At 42.3% G+C, this 17230-nt stretch overlaps 1 long non-coding RNA gene across 5 annotated transcripts; it reads left to right on the top strand.

Moving 5' to 3' along the window:
* The first annotated feature begins 360 nt into the window (after nucleotides 1-360).
* On the top strand, nucleotides 361-5875 carry LOC129736399 (uncharacterized). Of its 5 annotated transcripts, none has more exons than XR_008732931.1 (4): nucleotides 361-955; nucleotides 2363-3210; nucleotides 4134-4315; nucleotides 4544-5875. It is a non-coding gene; the product is annotated as an uncharacterized LOC129736399 (long non-coding RNA). The 5 variants fall into 5 exon arrangements; XR_008732932.1 differs by having other exon boundaries at nucleotides 361-2456; nucleotides 3139-3210; XR_008732930.1 differs by having other exon boundaries at nucleotides 361-2548; nucleotides 3139-3210.
* Nucleotides 5876-17230: the final 11355 nt, after the last annotated feature.

Here is a 17230-nt window from a genome sequence, read left to right as displayed (position 1 = left end):
ACATATACGACTTCCCAGAGCTGTAAGTCTCTTGGGCTGGTTACTCTGAGGCTTTTGTTGGGATATGAACACTTTTGTAGAGGATCATATCCAAATAAGCTTTCCTTGACTCTTGTGGTATTGGTGAGACTGGCATGAGGTTGGAGTGGTAAGTAACGACACGGTGCTAAGGAGTCTCACCTGCTGATGCAAACAGGTTTCCGTACGTTGACACACAGAAGATACTGTGCTGCTGTTGTCTCTGAGGTTTGTTCTGTATCCAGCTGCATGTACTCCTTGTTCCCAGCCTGTAAGCTTTCGGGTTGAATGCTCCAGTCCATGACTGCAGCTCCCAGAAACTTTCCTTCAGACACCCCTGATACCCATCTTATCCCTCAAAAAAAAAAATTCCTCAAACATCTTCAGACTATTTTTAGTTTTCACTCCAAAATGGGATGCAATTCTTCTGTGTCAGGTTGGCAAAAATGGCTCTGTGCCAGTATTTTACTTCGAGTTTTCTCACTCTACAACAGTATTTTCCTGGAGCTGGTTACTTGGGTGTGTCTGTTCTCAAATGACATCCTTAATAATGTAGTTCATGTATTATTTTTGTGTACTACGTATGTGTATTGCCCAAACAGTATGAGTTTTTCTCTGCTTTTCCATTTTCCATATGATATTTGTTTGATAAATGGAATATAGGCTATTTTAGTGAAGGGAAAGCACTTAAGTTAGCTTTTATTCAGCAGTTCCAAGCTTCTGAACTGCCGTTGGGTTTAACTGTGGTATTTGGGATCAGAAGCCTTTAACTGGGTCTGACTCTGCTTCCTGGTAGCAGCACTGCTGCTCAGTTGAGCAGGATTCCCATATGACTCCTGTAACACAGCAAAGAGTTCAGCTCTAGAGTTCATCTACTTTACAATTACAGCTGCCTCCCTCGGAGGATGCATCATCTGTGCAACAAACTGCTCTCAAGGTACTGTAAAAAGCCTTTCCTTTTTCTGTGTGGGAGTTTCACAGAGCAGACAGCTAGGAAATGATCTGAATGTGCATAGGAAATGAAGACTTACTTATCTGCAGCTGCAATTCAAAGGAAGCACCTATATGTAGCATTGCCAGCAATAACCCGAAATAGATTCACTTTCTCAAAGCATTTGATCTTAGGAAAAAAATTGCTTGGCATTTTATGAAGTTTTTCTTATAAATCTGAATCTGTTGGGACAAAACCTGTTGCTCACATAAGTCTCTAGAGACACTGGATTTAGGGTGTTTTTTGGGGATGATTTTGCATTATTCAGAAGGGATAGGGGTTGCTACCCTCATCTTGTTCTCCAAAGAAGTTCTTTGGGCAGTTTTTTTTCAGGGTAAAACAAAAGTGCAGCTACAGGACTGACATGGAGAAGGGGAACAGGATGGTATGCAGCCACTTGTACACATGAGCTCATGGGCCACAACAGTCCCCGATGTCCACCTGACCACAGAGCCCTGGGACACTGCCTATGCCTCAGAAATCTAATCAAACAACATTGCAGGTGGCTGCAGAAAGCTCCTTGAGGAGGGCAAAGGGAAACAGGGGAAGTTTTCCAACACAAGGGAAACAGCCTGGGAGCTGCTCTGAGTTTGCAGCCCACCAGCCACAAAGGAGATCTGAGTCAGAAGGGAATCAGTGAGGGCTGTGCTCAGCCCATGCCATAATGAAGAATGAGATGGGAAAAATAGGGAATATTCAAAAAGGTAGGTTCAAAGGACCACACATTTCCCTCCTAGAAGGTCATGCCACAAAAAGTACAGTAAATATTCCATACAAAATCAGCAATGGAAAAAAATGAAGAAAATGCAAAGGGTGGAGCACATGTGTTTCAAAACCTCATAATCTGTGATAGAATCACACTGATGCAAGATTGCAAGATTGCAAGGATGCGAGGATGCTGGACTGGATGCACACTATCCTGAACTGTGCATGTTAGTATGTGTGCATGTGTGTATGTGTGCACATTGTGTGCTGGGGGAATACGTAGGGAATTAAATCTTTCTCTGAATACATAGCTTAGTTATATGACAGAAATTATTTTTCAGATGCCTCCTACCTGTAAGTTTCATGTACAACTGTGGGTCAGTGGATCCCAGAAGTTCACCTGGGCTGCCTGTATAGCTCACCAGTGGGCAGAAATGGCACATGCATAACCTGATCCATGCAAGGGACACTCCGATGGGTGCAATGCTGCACATATGTTGTTTTGCTTCCCTAGGTCTGAATGCCATTTAGGACACTTCTAAAACCACTGCATCTGTTATTCAGTCTGCACCATGTTCCCTTAGTAGAGCATGACTTTTCCCACATAAGACAGACAAGGGTGTTGATTTCCTAATCTTTTCCCCACAGGGATGAAAGAGCAAGAACACTTTTATTTCTGAAGCAATGCTAGCCTGACTCTTACCAGAGAAAAGAGACAAGAGATTGAAACGTTGAAAGAAGAGTAAGGTTCTGACCTGTGCTTATGTCTTCTTGGAATGTATTTTGTCAATCTGTTGTACAAAGGAAGAACATTTCTGTCCCTGTGCTTTCAAGGTCAGTGGGTGAGCCCTGGCCAGTCTTTTCACTGGAGGGTACCACCAAGGTGAGGTTGCACTCCTGGGCAGACCTGAGTAATGCATCCAATAGGGAGGAGGGTTTAGTATGGACCTTCTGCTCAGTCTTTCCACTTTGGTACTTGTGGAGACCTTTAAGCTATGCGTAATTGATGTAACAAGTTCCTTGATTGAAGTCTATACTCTGGATGTAAAATGCAGGTACCTCAATCATTCTTCTGACTTCATGTTTGGCAGGCAGATAGCAAAAAAATGATGTATTGATCAATTTTTAGAAAACATCAGCAATAGGGATGGGAGAAATGTTTTGGACATAATTAAACTCTTAAATCAAACCTAGCAGCCCAACAAACTTCTCAAGAAGCTTCTGAAGCTCAACTTCTCTCATACATACACCTCTCCCTGCCTTCACCCAGGACTATAAATGATGAAGCAATGAGAAATCCTGCTCTCAGAGGGGTCTGTATCAATAAAACCACAGCAGACTTGAAAGCTTTGGGGGGAGGCTTGTTCTCACCATTGTTTCACCTCTCTGAGGGTTTGTTTTTGTTTTGTTCTCTTCCTCAACAGCTGTACTTATGAAGAGAGAAAGGAATATATTGTAGATGTTGTTGTTTGTATACTGCAGGAAAAATTGTAGAGGTAAGCCATTTTAGGATTTCCCTTTGCCAGGTTAAGGAGCAGAAAATAGCAGCAGAATTGGAGGTATTGAAATAAGAGGGGGTGAAGAGATGACCAATGAGAATGAGAAGAAAGATTTCCGTAATCAAACTCTTTGTTCTAGTTTCTAGAGAAACAGCTTTTTAGTAAATATCAAACCTTGCTTTACCTTGGTTTACAGTGTTGGGGAGAAAATAGGCAGAAACATACTAGCACACTGCAGGAAAAAAAGCAAATCATGTGGTGATTTAGCCAGTGGTATAGCCAGTTGGGACAGGGAAAGCCCTGAATCCAGTGCCAGTAAATCGAGCACAGCTGGGGCATCTTCAGGTTTGCTTCTGTGTCCTGGGTTTGGCACTGTGTTAAAGTTGTGCACAGCCTGTGGAGCCGGGGTAAGTCACTGGAGTCTGGATCTGGGTCTGAACTTGAGAGGTCGTGGCTGCTTCAGCTGGGGATTTTGGGTTACGTCCATTAAGGATTATCACTCTGAGCTCTGATATTCTTTCTCAGTGTGGAATTAACAGGATCCACATGGTGGATTTGGAATCTAATATTCAGATGTGGAGAGCCCTGGGCTCTAAGCCCCCAGTCTTTAACAGGAGCTGTGCACATGCTGGGGCTCAGGTTATCAGGTCCTGCGTGTTGGTCAGTGGTGAGAAAGCATCTCACCCTGTTTCAGGCAGTGGAAGAGGTTTACAGCCCCAAGATATACTTGTTTTCAAGTGCTTCAGTAAAAAGAATCAAATATTTGAAGCAACGGAGTTTTATGGGAAATATTTAAAGGCACTTCAAAAGGCCTCCCTGTCCTTAGAATCTGGTCGATAGTGTATAAGGGCATGGAAGGAACAGCATTTCTTTTAGACAAATAGGTTTTATTCCTTTTGACAAATGTTTTCTTCTCTAAGGGCTGTCTTCCCATCCCAGACAGAAGCAGGGATCTAGGATTGCATGCTTTTTCCATCACCGGCTGTCTGCCTGCATACGTGACCTATTGATGTCCCTGGTGATCTGTGCAGAGACTTGTACAGAAAGGAGTGCTGCCTCTTGACGTTAAGATTCATTTTGACCTCCAGAAAAAGGATTTTTGGTGAGAATTCGGGGAGTGAATTTTGCCTGAGGCAGGCTCCTGTACCATGAAATCTTCCCCTTGCTGGGCCATGGGATCCCAAAGGGAGATGCAGGGAGCTGGGTTCCCCTCCACAAAGTCTGGGAGGAGGAGGGGAGGGAGGACAGAGCCCCAGCGACCCAAGGGAGGTGACTGTGGGCTTTGGCAGGTTCCCTTGCAGATCAACAGACCCTGGGACTTTATTTGCAGGGTGGCCAACATCTGACAAAACAATCTGCTGGAAGCCTCATTGAAGGAACCTTGCAGACTTTCCTGCTGCTTGCCCAGATTTCCCCACAGAGGGAGCAGATCTGGCACGGGTAATGGGAGCAGTCTGATTTCAAAACGCACCGTGCCATAAATTCCATCAAAGGAAGAAGCACCGCGGATCAGATGGCAGGCTCCAACCCACCCGCCCCACTCCGTTTGCCTGCCTAAATCTGTTGGGATGCCAGTTCTTTTTCTTTTACTTTCTTTTACTCCTATTAATTCAGTATATCAAGCCTGCTTGTGCATAAAGGGAAATCTGCAGCACATTAGATTAACACTGTCTCTTCCGAAGTTGTTTGCAGTTCTGAAAGCCATCCTTCACAGTCGGTGTATAAATAATATCGAGCCACGAGAGGGAGCGAGAGTACTAAATAAGGCAGTTTGGGATTTAGGAGGGGGTTATACTTCTGGATAAGCACAGTCAGCTTTACAGTGATAAAGACACATAAAACATGAAGAGCTGGAAGAATGAGAGGTAGCGTGGGGTGGTGGCTCAGAAGGTAAGTGGTTGTATTAAAAAGCGGGAAACCAAACAAATTGTTTAAAGCCATTTTAATACATGTGTTAGGTGTCGGGGTTTTTTTTCGATTCTTGATTTCTTTTTATAGAGAACACTGCCTGAGCTGCCGAATGGCATAGAGATGTAGCTGTTACAAGTACCTTTATACCATCTGTCTAAGAGAAAGGGAAAAGTGGAGTATTAAATAAAGTGATTAATCTGACCTTCAGCTGCACGGAATTTAAACATAATATCTTTACAACAGCACTGCTGAAGCAAGGTTTGCCTTTTCTGTCACTGCTCGCTTGTGTGGCTGTGAGCAAATCACCCAAACCCAGATCCTCAGGGCTAATTAGGTAACTAATACTCAGAAAAATTGCAGAACTGAAGTACCTAAATAATACTGTAGTCCTATTTCCCCTATGCCTCATTTGCTCTATATGTCTGAAGTGAATGTGTTATAACTTCTTCCCCGCACAGAGAAACTAAATATGCTCAATACACTAAAGAGTGTAATAAGGTTATATGTTGCAGTTACCTGGGGCTCAGAGGCTTGGATTGTTACAACTAGCATAAAATAACTGGATCATTTTTTTTTTTAATGATGCTATTTTTTGTTTCAGTGCATCCTGGGCTGTTTTTCCATGCAGCCATGCAGAAGGCATGCTGCTGAGGCTACAAGCCAGGTACTCTGATTAAAAAGTCAAGATCCCCAGAGCTCTGCAGCAAGGCACGCACGACATTGATCTGGCTTCCTATTACATACCTGTCTTTTGAGTTTTATCAGTTTGCTTTATTGTACTGGGTTCGTTCAGGCTGCAATAATTAAGGGCGTGTCAGATTTTTCCATAATACAATCTTATTTTTCAATGAGCTATAAAATTTCACTCTTGGCTGCAACTTGACATATGTAGTTGAGAACCTGCTGCTTTTAAAGCATTTTTGAATGCCTTGAAACATTCTTTGAACCAAATTGGGCCATTAAGAAAAAGGGGACTGCACTCCATAATACGCTGGTTCTAAAAACCTCTTTCAAGTCAGTAGGAATTCCTCCCCCTCCTTCTCCTGATATCTTCTTTCAGGCCACAAATAATGGCAGGATCGTATGAATTACTGGTGTTAAAGCTATTACAAAATTTCATTGTGGAGGTAACATATTAGCTCCACAGTTAAGGTTGTGTTGAGTTTTGATTTTAAAGCAGGGAAAAAAATTATTGTTGAAAAATTAGCTGTGGTGCCTCAAAAATTACATGTACTGTGTAAGTCCATACCTCTTCTAAACAGTGTAAGTAGTGGTATTTATGGTGAAAGCTGCCTGAAACTTGTCCTTTTAAAACTTCATTTTTAATTTCCCATTAGGTTCACTTTGACAATCTTTCTGAGTCAAAATATCCCCTGTAGCATGCTTGTGTGAATGCTTTTGGAAAAGTGTTAGCAAAACATCCGGGAAAATCATCACAGAAATGGTGCACTGATTCCACAGCGTGGCATGCAGGGAAAGACAAGCTACTTCACCCATTTTAGAAATTTTCAGCCACCATTTTATTGAAGCGCTCTAGCGCATCTCCATGATTTACATCACATCTGAAACCTGAGTTGTATGCTACTCCTGACTAGGCGTCAGAAACATGCTTGTTGTGTTCCCCCCCAAAAAAAAAAAAAAAAAAAAAGCAAAAGCTATCAACATCTGGCCAAGTCATAAGCCTCTGCAGCCTTTCAACTCTCTGCAGCTCAAAGGAGCTTGTTAAAGAGACCTGATGCTCCCGTCTGTGAGCACGGGCTGGGGCTGAGCAGAGCTCTTCCCACAGCCTCATCACCCACATCCAGCGTCGGTCCTCAGGCAATCGGGCACAACGGCACAGGGCTGCTTCTGCCTGCCCTTCTGGCTCGCTGCTGGGGCTGCTGGGCGGTTAGAAGAAGAGCCCCATGATAGCAGGCTAAGGATCAAAAAACATTGGGATGAGCCAAAAGCAAGGAGCAACATACTCGAATGTGCACAAGGAGGAGCACTCCCCATGCAGAAGCAAGGGGCAGAGCTCATTGTGTTTTGAGGCTCAAGCTGCTGGTGAATGAGACAGGATTCAATTCAGCAAAATGTTTTCTGCTGTATCCCCACCTTGTACACTACATGAGATAGACAGCATTCAGGAGATGGATCAAGATGGGGATGTAGTGAAGCCTCATTAAAAAGGACCTTCATCTCACTATAAAAATAGGAAGCAGTGAAGGGCTTGCAGCCACGGGATGGCTGCACAGGTTGTTAAAGCAGCGAGTGATACCTGCTCCTGCCCTCTGACTGTGAAGCCCTACACGATCCTCGGTGGGGGATAACAATTTTCTCCCCAGCCCCTCCAAAGAAACAATCTGCCAATAGATCCAATGCGGGGCCGATTTTTTTCAAGTAGATGTCAGATTTGGAGCAATCTGCCTGGACAATGTTCGGTTCCCAAAGCTGTCCCCTGAGGAGCCATCTCCTTCCTGCAACACACAGCTTGTCCCCTGCCAGTGGCCTCCATCCTTCGCTTGGTGCAGGCAGATGGGCCAGGGCTGGGGCAGGTCCAGCCGAGCCCCAGGGCTCTTGCAGGGTCAGGTTACTCTACATCGCAGGGCAAGAGGCATAAATCACTTTTTCTTTTTTTTCTTTTTTTTTTTTTTTTTTAACAGGTGGTAACTGAGTGTGTGTGTTCCTCATTGTAGTGCCTACCAGGGGACATCTGGCGTCTAGTCTGCAGCAACACTGAGCTTTCAGGGTGACAACCGGAGTCAGTGGGAAATATGCTTGGAGTAAATAAAGCATCCTACAATAAATAAACTCCTGTAAAACAACATTGACAAAAAAAAAATCGCGTTTGGAATTTCAAATCAAGATTTAACAAATGAGGAGAAGGTTTTGATGTTAATATTTGTGCCTTTTTCCTCATCCATATCAGGTGAAGGGTGAGAACTATTCATGTCATAAGGATACTATCAGGACAAATCCATTTGCATACTATCCTGATGGAGCCATAGACAAATTTATCACGGAATTAGTAACTTCTTTCCCATGACTGAAGATTTCTGCAGGGATATTCCACTGAAGTGTTACTTTGAAAAAAGACAATAAAAGTAGAACTTTCTCAATATTTTTCAGCACAAAAGATACACATTTTTTTATTACAAATGAAAAAAGAAAAGGTTTTAATTTGTTCAGAAATGGCAACTTGGCTTTACCCAGGATTTTCTTCCTCAGACTTAATAAAAAAAAAAAAGTTTTTACTTCAATTTGGATGGAGACAGTTTGAAATGTCGGAGGCCCTGTCTAACTGGAAAAAAACCAAACCAAACCAAACCAAACCAAACAACCGAATAATTCTCTAAGAGATCTATTATTTTTAGAAAGATCTAAGAGCTCTTTTTTTCAATGGCTACCTTCAGATGACTTCAGTGGTGCTAGAATTTTGTTCTTTGATCTTGGAAATGCATCCATGGCATCAAAGTGTGTGAGGTCCTTAGTAACAGCATTTCTGCTTTCAGATTTGCATAAATCCAGGAAAGAGGGTAGCATTAGAGCTCAGTGTCAGAGATTAACAAGGTACCATGTTTAAGCTAAGTGTGATTATTGCTGACCAAAATGGATAAAGGAATACATGTGAATAAATCAAAGGAATATAAATATTAATAGTGATAAAAATAATAATAAAGCATAATTATGACAGCTTCTGAGGGGTGAGAATCTGTGACTCTACCTAAGATGAAAATCAGGATTAAATCAAATAAATTAAAATGGTGTGGATGACAAGGGCATCAGACCCAGGTTTTTCCAGACAGGCAAGAAACAGATTGTAGCAGGTTTCATTTCAGACAGTACTCCAAAATGGTGCAAGAAATTTAAGTTCCTATATGAAACATAAATGTTAATCTAGGCAGCAAGAATGAAACCACAGTTAGAATGGACAGTAGTTTAGACAGGGTGATGTTTTTCAGCTGTCTTGCTCTGGCATATGTTGTTTTATTGAAAAGAATACACATGGTTTGAAATCACTATGTCTTTCATCGAAGACAGATCAGGCAAAATTCCTTATAAAAATATTTCATATATTTTCTAAACGATTTACTGCTGCCAGAATCGGCAAGGGTGCATTATCTAGAGTGCAATCAAATGTCATGCTAGAAAAGCAGTAAAGCCTTTTTAATTAAAAACGTCATAAAGGCTTAAGTAAAATTATAGCTGCTGGTTACTGTAATCTTCTCAGAGGGGTACTCGTGTGTGTATATGTGTGCTTGCGCCTGTGCGAGTGGGGGTATGTGAGTGTACTGGAGTGCAATAGAAAATGAACCCTGTACAAACAGTGAAGCCCAATGTCTGCAAGGGTTCATCTGAACTTGCAGCTGCGCATATGCTCCAGATGAACTCTTAACCCTTTCATGCTCCTGCGTGAATGCTGCATGGCTTCGATGTGCACAGCAAATGCTGGGAGCACGGTGAGTGCAGCCACCAAACAAGATGTGCATTTTGCAATGAACACGTGATTTAGAAACTTAGAAATTTAGGAAGTGGGCATTCTTGTGGACACTGTGCTACTTATGCAATGTACCTTTGCCCCTCTTGGTGCTGGGGCTGACAGAGGAAGGGGAAGAGCTGGCCACTCTAAAGTCAGTGGAGCTCTAGTGGTTTGTGAACAGTTGAAATCTGAAGCAGGACGTCCCAAAATTGTTTGAGGCAGGATCACAGCAGGCAGCTGCCTTAAGACAGGCTGTTCCGTCTTAGGTACGCCCCAGCTCCAGTGGTATATGGGAGCACACCAGGAGTATATGGGAGAGTTACTACTTGAAGGCATGCACTGCTCCCACCCAGATAACATTGCTGCCCTTATTCCCATTGCAGCAGCAGCAGGAAAGGCAAGCATTGCCGTCCATAGTGCCCTGCTGCTTTTCCTTTCTGCCACACTTTTTCCTCCAACACCTTAACTAAGACCCCTTTATTGAAACTTTTGCCCCCTTCAGCCTCCCTGTCCGCTTTTCCACTTCCTTCTCCCCAGCCCCAACACAGACTCTATCACCAACAGTAATGCTGAATTTTGCCTTGAAAAGCTATGTTAAGTTATAACTACCCTGCTGCAATATTCAGAATTCCTACTTTACACGTGCTTGGCCATTACAATAACCAGCAACAACATGTAAATTCCAAACCTAACCATTGGCATGTTAACGCTGACAATTCAGGCACAATATAACCCTGGACATTTATTCTTTAAAGGCTAAACTGTGGCTTTGCTGTGAGATCCATTCAAAAGACTGGATAATGCAACGTTGCCCCAGCAGCAGACTGCAAGGCAAGTTGAGTCACTAAACAACCTGCTCTAGCAGACACTCACAGTGTAATTTTTTGTGGAGCATCTGAGTCCTGTTGTTCCCTTGTGTGGCTCTGAAGTTGCACCACAATTTGGCCCTAAAGGAAGTTTACATTATTTCGAGAAACAAGTTGCTGGAGTGGCCTGTCCTTTTGTTCAAATTCATTGAAACAAAGAGTTTGATGTGCCAGTACACAACTAATCACACAGAGCCTTGTACTCTCTGGTGGGTGTGTATCCTGGAAGCTGTGAGATAAAGTGCACCTTGTCATCCTTCTACTCTTGCAGTTATTTGTAGAACCTTTTACTTTTCTCATTTTAGAAAAAATATTGGCTGGGTTGACTTCATCAAAGTGCCTTACCAGCTCCCCTCAGTGCATTCTCTGGCTGCATTATCAGATGTTCAATGTAGAAGATATAAATTAAAAAAAAAAAACCAAAACAACAAGCCTTTCCCCAGCTGTACATTCTCTGCTCTCCATCACAAAAATAAAAAATTCCTGATGGCCACAATGAGTGAATGAGACAGATTACACCTACTACTGTGAGGCAAATACTGTTTCTTAGGCAGTAGTATCTTCCCTTCTACAATCAACCAGTTCTTGTGCCACCAAAGTAATTTTAAATAACTTTGATTTGTTTAAGGTGAGAATACAATGGACATAAAACCTCCTTGGCACTTATGTTTGGGTTCCTCATCTATTACACGTCTGTTTATTTGCAATTAATGAATTTAAAATATGAACTTGTTGCAGTAAACACTTGCAATGAAGCTCTTGCTTCATTTTTTTATGAAGGTAAGTGCAAGATGCCATCAGGCTTGGATTCAATGCATGGACTGGCAAAATTCAAATAGCTCCTATGGGGCAATATAGCACTAAGATTTGTAGTCAAACTGTGAAAATTATGCTTTGATAAACAGAAGATTCAGCAGCATTTCTCCAGGAGAAACTTTGCACAAGAAGATTTGTGATGTCCCAGCTGATTCAGCCCAGCTTGCTAAGAAAATGCACAACTGCTGGAGGAAACGAGGCAGAGATTGCATGCGGGTGTTGCAGTGGTGTCTGCAGCTTGCACTATTTCAGACAAACAGTCACAGTTCAGGAACCTTTGCAAAGCCTCCGAGTTACGTGTTGAAAATATCAGATACTGGTTTCTGGCATGGTAAACAGTGACTGATAATGGCCAGAAGGCGGGGTCTCTACAGCTGCTTGAGTCATCTGTTCTCATCCTGGAAACACAGTCATCTGTATTAGTTCATCAAACATTCTCAGGACTGTGCCAACAATTTAATAGCATAGGTGAGCCAGCATCAGTTCTTGGCTGAACATGCAGGTGCAGCTGAGATCTGTAGCCTATTCTGGGGTAGCAGTCTCTGCCCAAGGTATCTTCCCAAGACGCCCATGAAAAAGATCTGAATTCAGCATTTTGGGAACCAAAGCCTCTGCCAGTCAAACTAAAAATGTGCTTTGGATTATCCCAAGTAATCTAAATTACCTAATTTAAAATCCAGGTTTATAAATCTCACATCTTACACTGTCAGGTCTTTCAATTAATGAAAACACCTTTGAATTTTATAGGAAATGGAGGTGGACTAGAATTAAAACGTGTAAATGTTTTCTGTACATGATTAAATTGAAACATCTATGCAGCGTCTGTCATCAGGGATACCTGACCACTTCCTAGTCACTGCAGTGTGGAGAGCCAGCCCCATTCCACAGACTGGAAGCACATGTTTTGTGCAGATTTAGTTACCTAATTTAAGAATTATTTTAAGGAATTAGCAATACTTAAAATCTTCACCTTAATAAGTGAAGATAATTTCTGCTTTCTGCTCTGGTGAGACTACAGTCCATATCACGTTTCTTTACAGTAAGCCATCAGAGCATCATAAACAAAACCACTAATCCTCAGCATATGGAAAACACTTCTTAGTTTGACGGGACTGAAACAACATCACTGTTGCAGGTAGTTGCCCCCTGGAGACAAAAGACCATCCTCAGGGTGCTTTGGCTGATGCACGCAGAAGGGCAGCATCAACGTCTCCGAGCCTCTGTGGGCTGATGGACTTCCTCACTTGCCAGCTGTCTCCTTGGAAATCTCATGGCAGCAGGTGAAGCTCACATGCTGGTTGTAGACTAGACATTGCCCAAGCATCTGAACCATTTCCAAAACAGTTTACCTAGACCTTGGATTTCTGCTGACAGAGGCCGATCCAAGGCAGACACCTACCTTGGCACAGACATTGTACATTTTATTAAAGTCTTTTCTGGTGAAAGATTGGGTTTTGTAAATACAAAGGTTTTTGAGGAGTTGCCTCAGCGGAACCATGCAGTAGTAAATACAAGTGTGACATTTGGTACCTGCTGTTGAAATGGAGGCACAAACATATGATAAAGGGGCTGGCTGATAGATGGGGACATGTTGGGTGCACTATAGTGATAAATTGCTTCCCTGTTATGCCTAGGAGACAGAAGCGATACACATACGGCATACTGGCATACTGTCACTTCTGTATTTCCAATGCAGTAGAAATCTGTGAATCTAACAACTCTTCTTAAATGACTATGTCAGTGCTGGTCAATATGAAAATGACAAGAAGAAATAATGCCTTTGCTCTCCACTATCAGTGATTTCTAGACAGGGCTTGGTTTCATACTATGACAATGTCTCTTTTTACCACCTTAAAACTTTCTAGTCATAGATAACTCAGAATTACTTTCTAGGCATTATACATGCTGAAAACACGTATCTGATTAGAAACTGGTACTGCAGGGAACTTGCAGGCAAATGCAATGACCATTTTATAATAGAATCAGTAAATCTGAGGTTCACCTACGATGAAGAGTAAAATGCACCTTCCATCTTACATGAAGTAGGTATCAACATCCAAAGTTGAGAGGTGGGTAGAACTGCCTCTGACTGCCCCTAACTTCACACCCCGAACCACAATGTAGCATTGGATTTGTCTTTAATGTGAGACTCGGAATATACTGCATCATCATTACCTTCTCCTCTCTGCCATTACAGAACATTAATAATATTCCTTTTTATATGATAATTCAGCACAGAGCATGGATGATTTTCTGTATAAGTAATTATACGCTCAGAAGCTGCCTTCCAGTTACATGATTAGACTATAACCAGTATTGCTATCTATACTTAATCAATATCCCAGATACTGTCTAATTGTGGAACAAATCCCAGCAATGCTCAGAGTGACAACCAGTGCTGCTGCCTCCCTGCTCAGTGCTGACTCATCAACCAAGATGTATTATTACTCCTGTACCATAATTCACCTTCGTGCTTCACACCACTAATCAAAAGGCTCTGGTTCTTCATATATTTTCTGAATGAAATAATAATGCTTTTTCTTCCCTCTCTCCTCTCATGCATTCCAATGCAGTATCAATGAGGCAGAAATATTTAGCATATTTCCAGAGCTAGGCTGTAATTTTAATTTTTGTGCAGCATGCACAGTGCTAGACAGGTGTTTTGAAATGTAAATAAAAAGCAGCGTAGTGTGGGATGTGGTACAAAAACTGCTGCAGAAGACTCCGGCACAATGAGAAGCACAACATCTATCTGTTTAATAGGGTGACAGGCTTGTGTAATGAGCAGAAACTGCTCATTTAAAATCTTTACTACAGCTCTCCAACTAAAATATAAAACACATTCCGAGAAGGCAGGAGGTGGAATAGCAGAGCTCCAGCATAACGTGGAGGGTAGTGCACAACAGCTCAGTCAACCCCCCTCTGTAATGTCTACAGGAAGGGTATGACAGGCCTCTTAAGCAAGGCAGGAGCCAGCAAATAGCAGCAGGCAGTGTTTGCTCTAACAGGCGTGATGCCGAGCAGCCCAAAGGCCATGTATGTGTCTTAAATGCGTGTGCTCTGAGCAGGTTTCTAAGCAAGTTATCCATTTCCAACATTATGTGCCTGTGGTTAAAGGGATTAGGCAGTGGTAATCCAGTTCTGGAGGAGATTAACATTCAGAAATAAGAGACAGCTTCTGCAGTGGACACATTTTTGGCTCTGCTGACTTGGGTGGAGTGTTAGGCTGCGTGGGGGAGGGAGAAGGATGAATAACCTCCACCCTTTGTTTATCTCCCCACTAGAGGCCTCTACACAACTGTCAAAAAAAGCTTTTATTGTCAGCATATTTTTAGGCCACTTAAGATGACAAAGAGCAGAAACCAGTTAGGCAGCCTTCTATGGAAGGCAAAGCCCTGTGCGAACAGTGCTCCAGGCACAAAACTGCCCCTTAGGTAATGAGGATTTCCACCCCTGTCCGGTAGCTGTCCTAGAATTAGTAATGTATTTGTATTTAAAACTTGATCCTGACTTCACATCAGATGAGTTTATGCAATGTGATCCCACTGCTTTCAGTGATGTTGTCTTATTTTAGTTGATACTGGTACAAGCAAGGTGAAAAGCAAAGAGGTACTGCGTTATAACGAATCATGTAAAAAGCACATTCTATTTCTCTGTATATTGTTATATCTTTCAGTTACTGTTGTCTTGAAAGCTACATCTGAGCTATGCTGTGTGAGTTCTTTGGCTTCCCATTAAAACATTATTTCAAACAGCTCTTACTTTTAGAAGATGCTTTTCAGTGCTTGAGCCTTTTCAGGCAGAACCAGTGCTGATGCTAATGACATCAGCATCGATGTCTATCCCACAGACCATAGCAGGTCTCTAATTCCATCAAGAGAAAGACTTGAGGGGTTCACTAATGTCACTAGAAACCCTCAATGGAATTACAGCCGCAATTGTGAGGGTCTGGAGAATTTCACTTGCTGCAGCACAGGGCACGAGTACTATCACTCTGCCGCCTCTGCTGTTCTTCAAAGCACGGTCTTATTGAACTGTCCTGAGCAGTGTGGAGAGATTAGGGAGAGGATATGGCTGCTCCCCCTCGGTGTCAGCAACGGTGTGTCCTTGGGTTTTGTAAGTCCAAGTGAATTAGAGGATCTCCATTCCAGCAGCCTGCAGCCTGGGCGAGGGGTGGTTTGGTTGTAAAGTGCTGGCTTCCGACAGCTGCAGAGAGAGTCATGTTTAGAGGAACTTTGCTTTAGGAAGGGGAGTTTAAATTTGTTATATTGACTTGGATGTTAGGTTTAACCCTGTATGTGCCCACAACTATATTGTCCATATACTGCCAATATTTTTTAAGACTTCCTGCAGCTGAGGTCGCTTGTTGCCTGTTTTAGCCTCTCGCTCTCTGTAAATGAACTTACTTTTTCTCTCCCCATCTCATAACATGAACTTTCTGTGCACTACTGTTAGGATGGTTAAAGACTTTACTTTGTCACGATGACTGTTTTCCTGCTTCTTTCTTCTTGGAGGCTGGAAAGCTTATTTCATATGAAACCAGAATATATGTGTACATATGTTTTGCCATGTGACAGCTGCAGCTATACACACCTATGCAAGCCCTGCCAAAAACATAAGCAAACAAAACCCCCTCAAATCCAGTAATAAAAAAACCCCACCAAACCCCAAACAAAACGGTGGGTTAAAAAAAAAAAAAAAAAAAAAAAAAAGGCATCAATGTTATATAGTTTGATTAAAGTCAGAATACAAAGACATATGGGCAGCACCTGGGTCTGTAGCTGTGACCCCACTCCCCCCAGCAGGAACACAGAGCTTTCGCTTCCGGCTGTAGGCGGAGGGCAGTGATAATATTCTGTTTACGTGTTTCTGAAGGTCATCTTCGTGTAGAACCTGCCTTCTGCCTCCAGAGTCTCAACACATATTCCCTGAAACTTTCCTAGCAATGTTACTTTTTGAGGAACACTGTAATACCTCCTCTGGCTTGTTCCCACCCCTGTCCCCAGCACCCAGTTCCAGTGAGGCAGATGGAGATGCTATCACACATACTCCCCCTTTCTTCCATTGCATGCTCTTGCAGAAATTACTCTTCAATCTGAGTTATGCTTCCAGGCTCCTTAAAATATCACAGATATTCAACACAAACTGAAACCTAATAACGCTAATGAACAAAGAGCTTTTATCTTGCTTTTTTGCCAAGTTCAAGTATTATGGCTCAAACCTTCATAATTACCCCATCATTTTATCTGTGATTGCTTAGTGTGATGATTTCACGAGCTTTGCTGAGGAAAAGGTAATCTAGCCAAGGAACATTTTCAGGCTATCTGGCAGCCTTTCTTTTCAAAAGATGTATTGTTCCTATTGGAGTTTACCCTACTATTTCATCCAATTCGTCTTGACATTTTGCTGCTTGCATGGTGAGCTCTTAAGGAAAAAGATGGTTTAGTCTTTGTCCTCTTTATCTCTACCTTCATCTTGTTTGTTGTTAGCCTTGAAAGCAGAAGCAATGACTATCTATAAGCCAAAAGAAAAGACAACTGACTTCCTTCTAGGTTTATCTGGCCTGCTTCAAGCTAATTTGAAGAAGCAGTCCTGGCAGGCCATATAAATGAGGATATAAATGGCCATAACCTGACTAGAGAGACTTTTAAATGCACCTAGCAGATTTAAGAGCACATATCTAATTGTGCCTAAATTGCTTATGTTCTTTTATAAAATTCCTTATCTCCAGTACTCTCCTGCAGTAAAACAGAGAGGCTGTACGGACAAAAGGAGGGAAAGGGGTCTTAGACTGAGAGCATTGAATTTCTTTTAAAGGTTCCATTCAAGGGAAAGGAAAATTAAGCCTTGATAAAAGATGGTATGACTCACAAAGAAAGGAAAAAAAATATTTTGTCATAAGGATGGCCTCTCCTAGGCTGTCCGTCAGGCCTTACTTTTCCCTGGCAGCATCCTTTTCTTGCAA

Source organism: Falco cherrug, chromosome 6 (genome assembly GCF_023634085.1).
Source record: "Falco cherrug isolate bFalChe1 chromosome 6, bFalChe1.pri, whole genome shotgun sequence".
Taxonomy (NCBI): domain Eukaryota; kingdom Metazoa; phylum Chordata; class Aves; order Falconiformes; family Falconidae; genus Falco; species Falco cherrug.
This window is presented reverse-complemented; position numbering and strand designations above follow the sequence as displayed.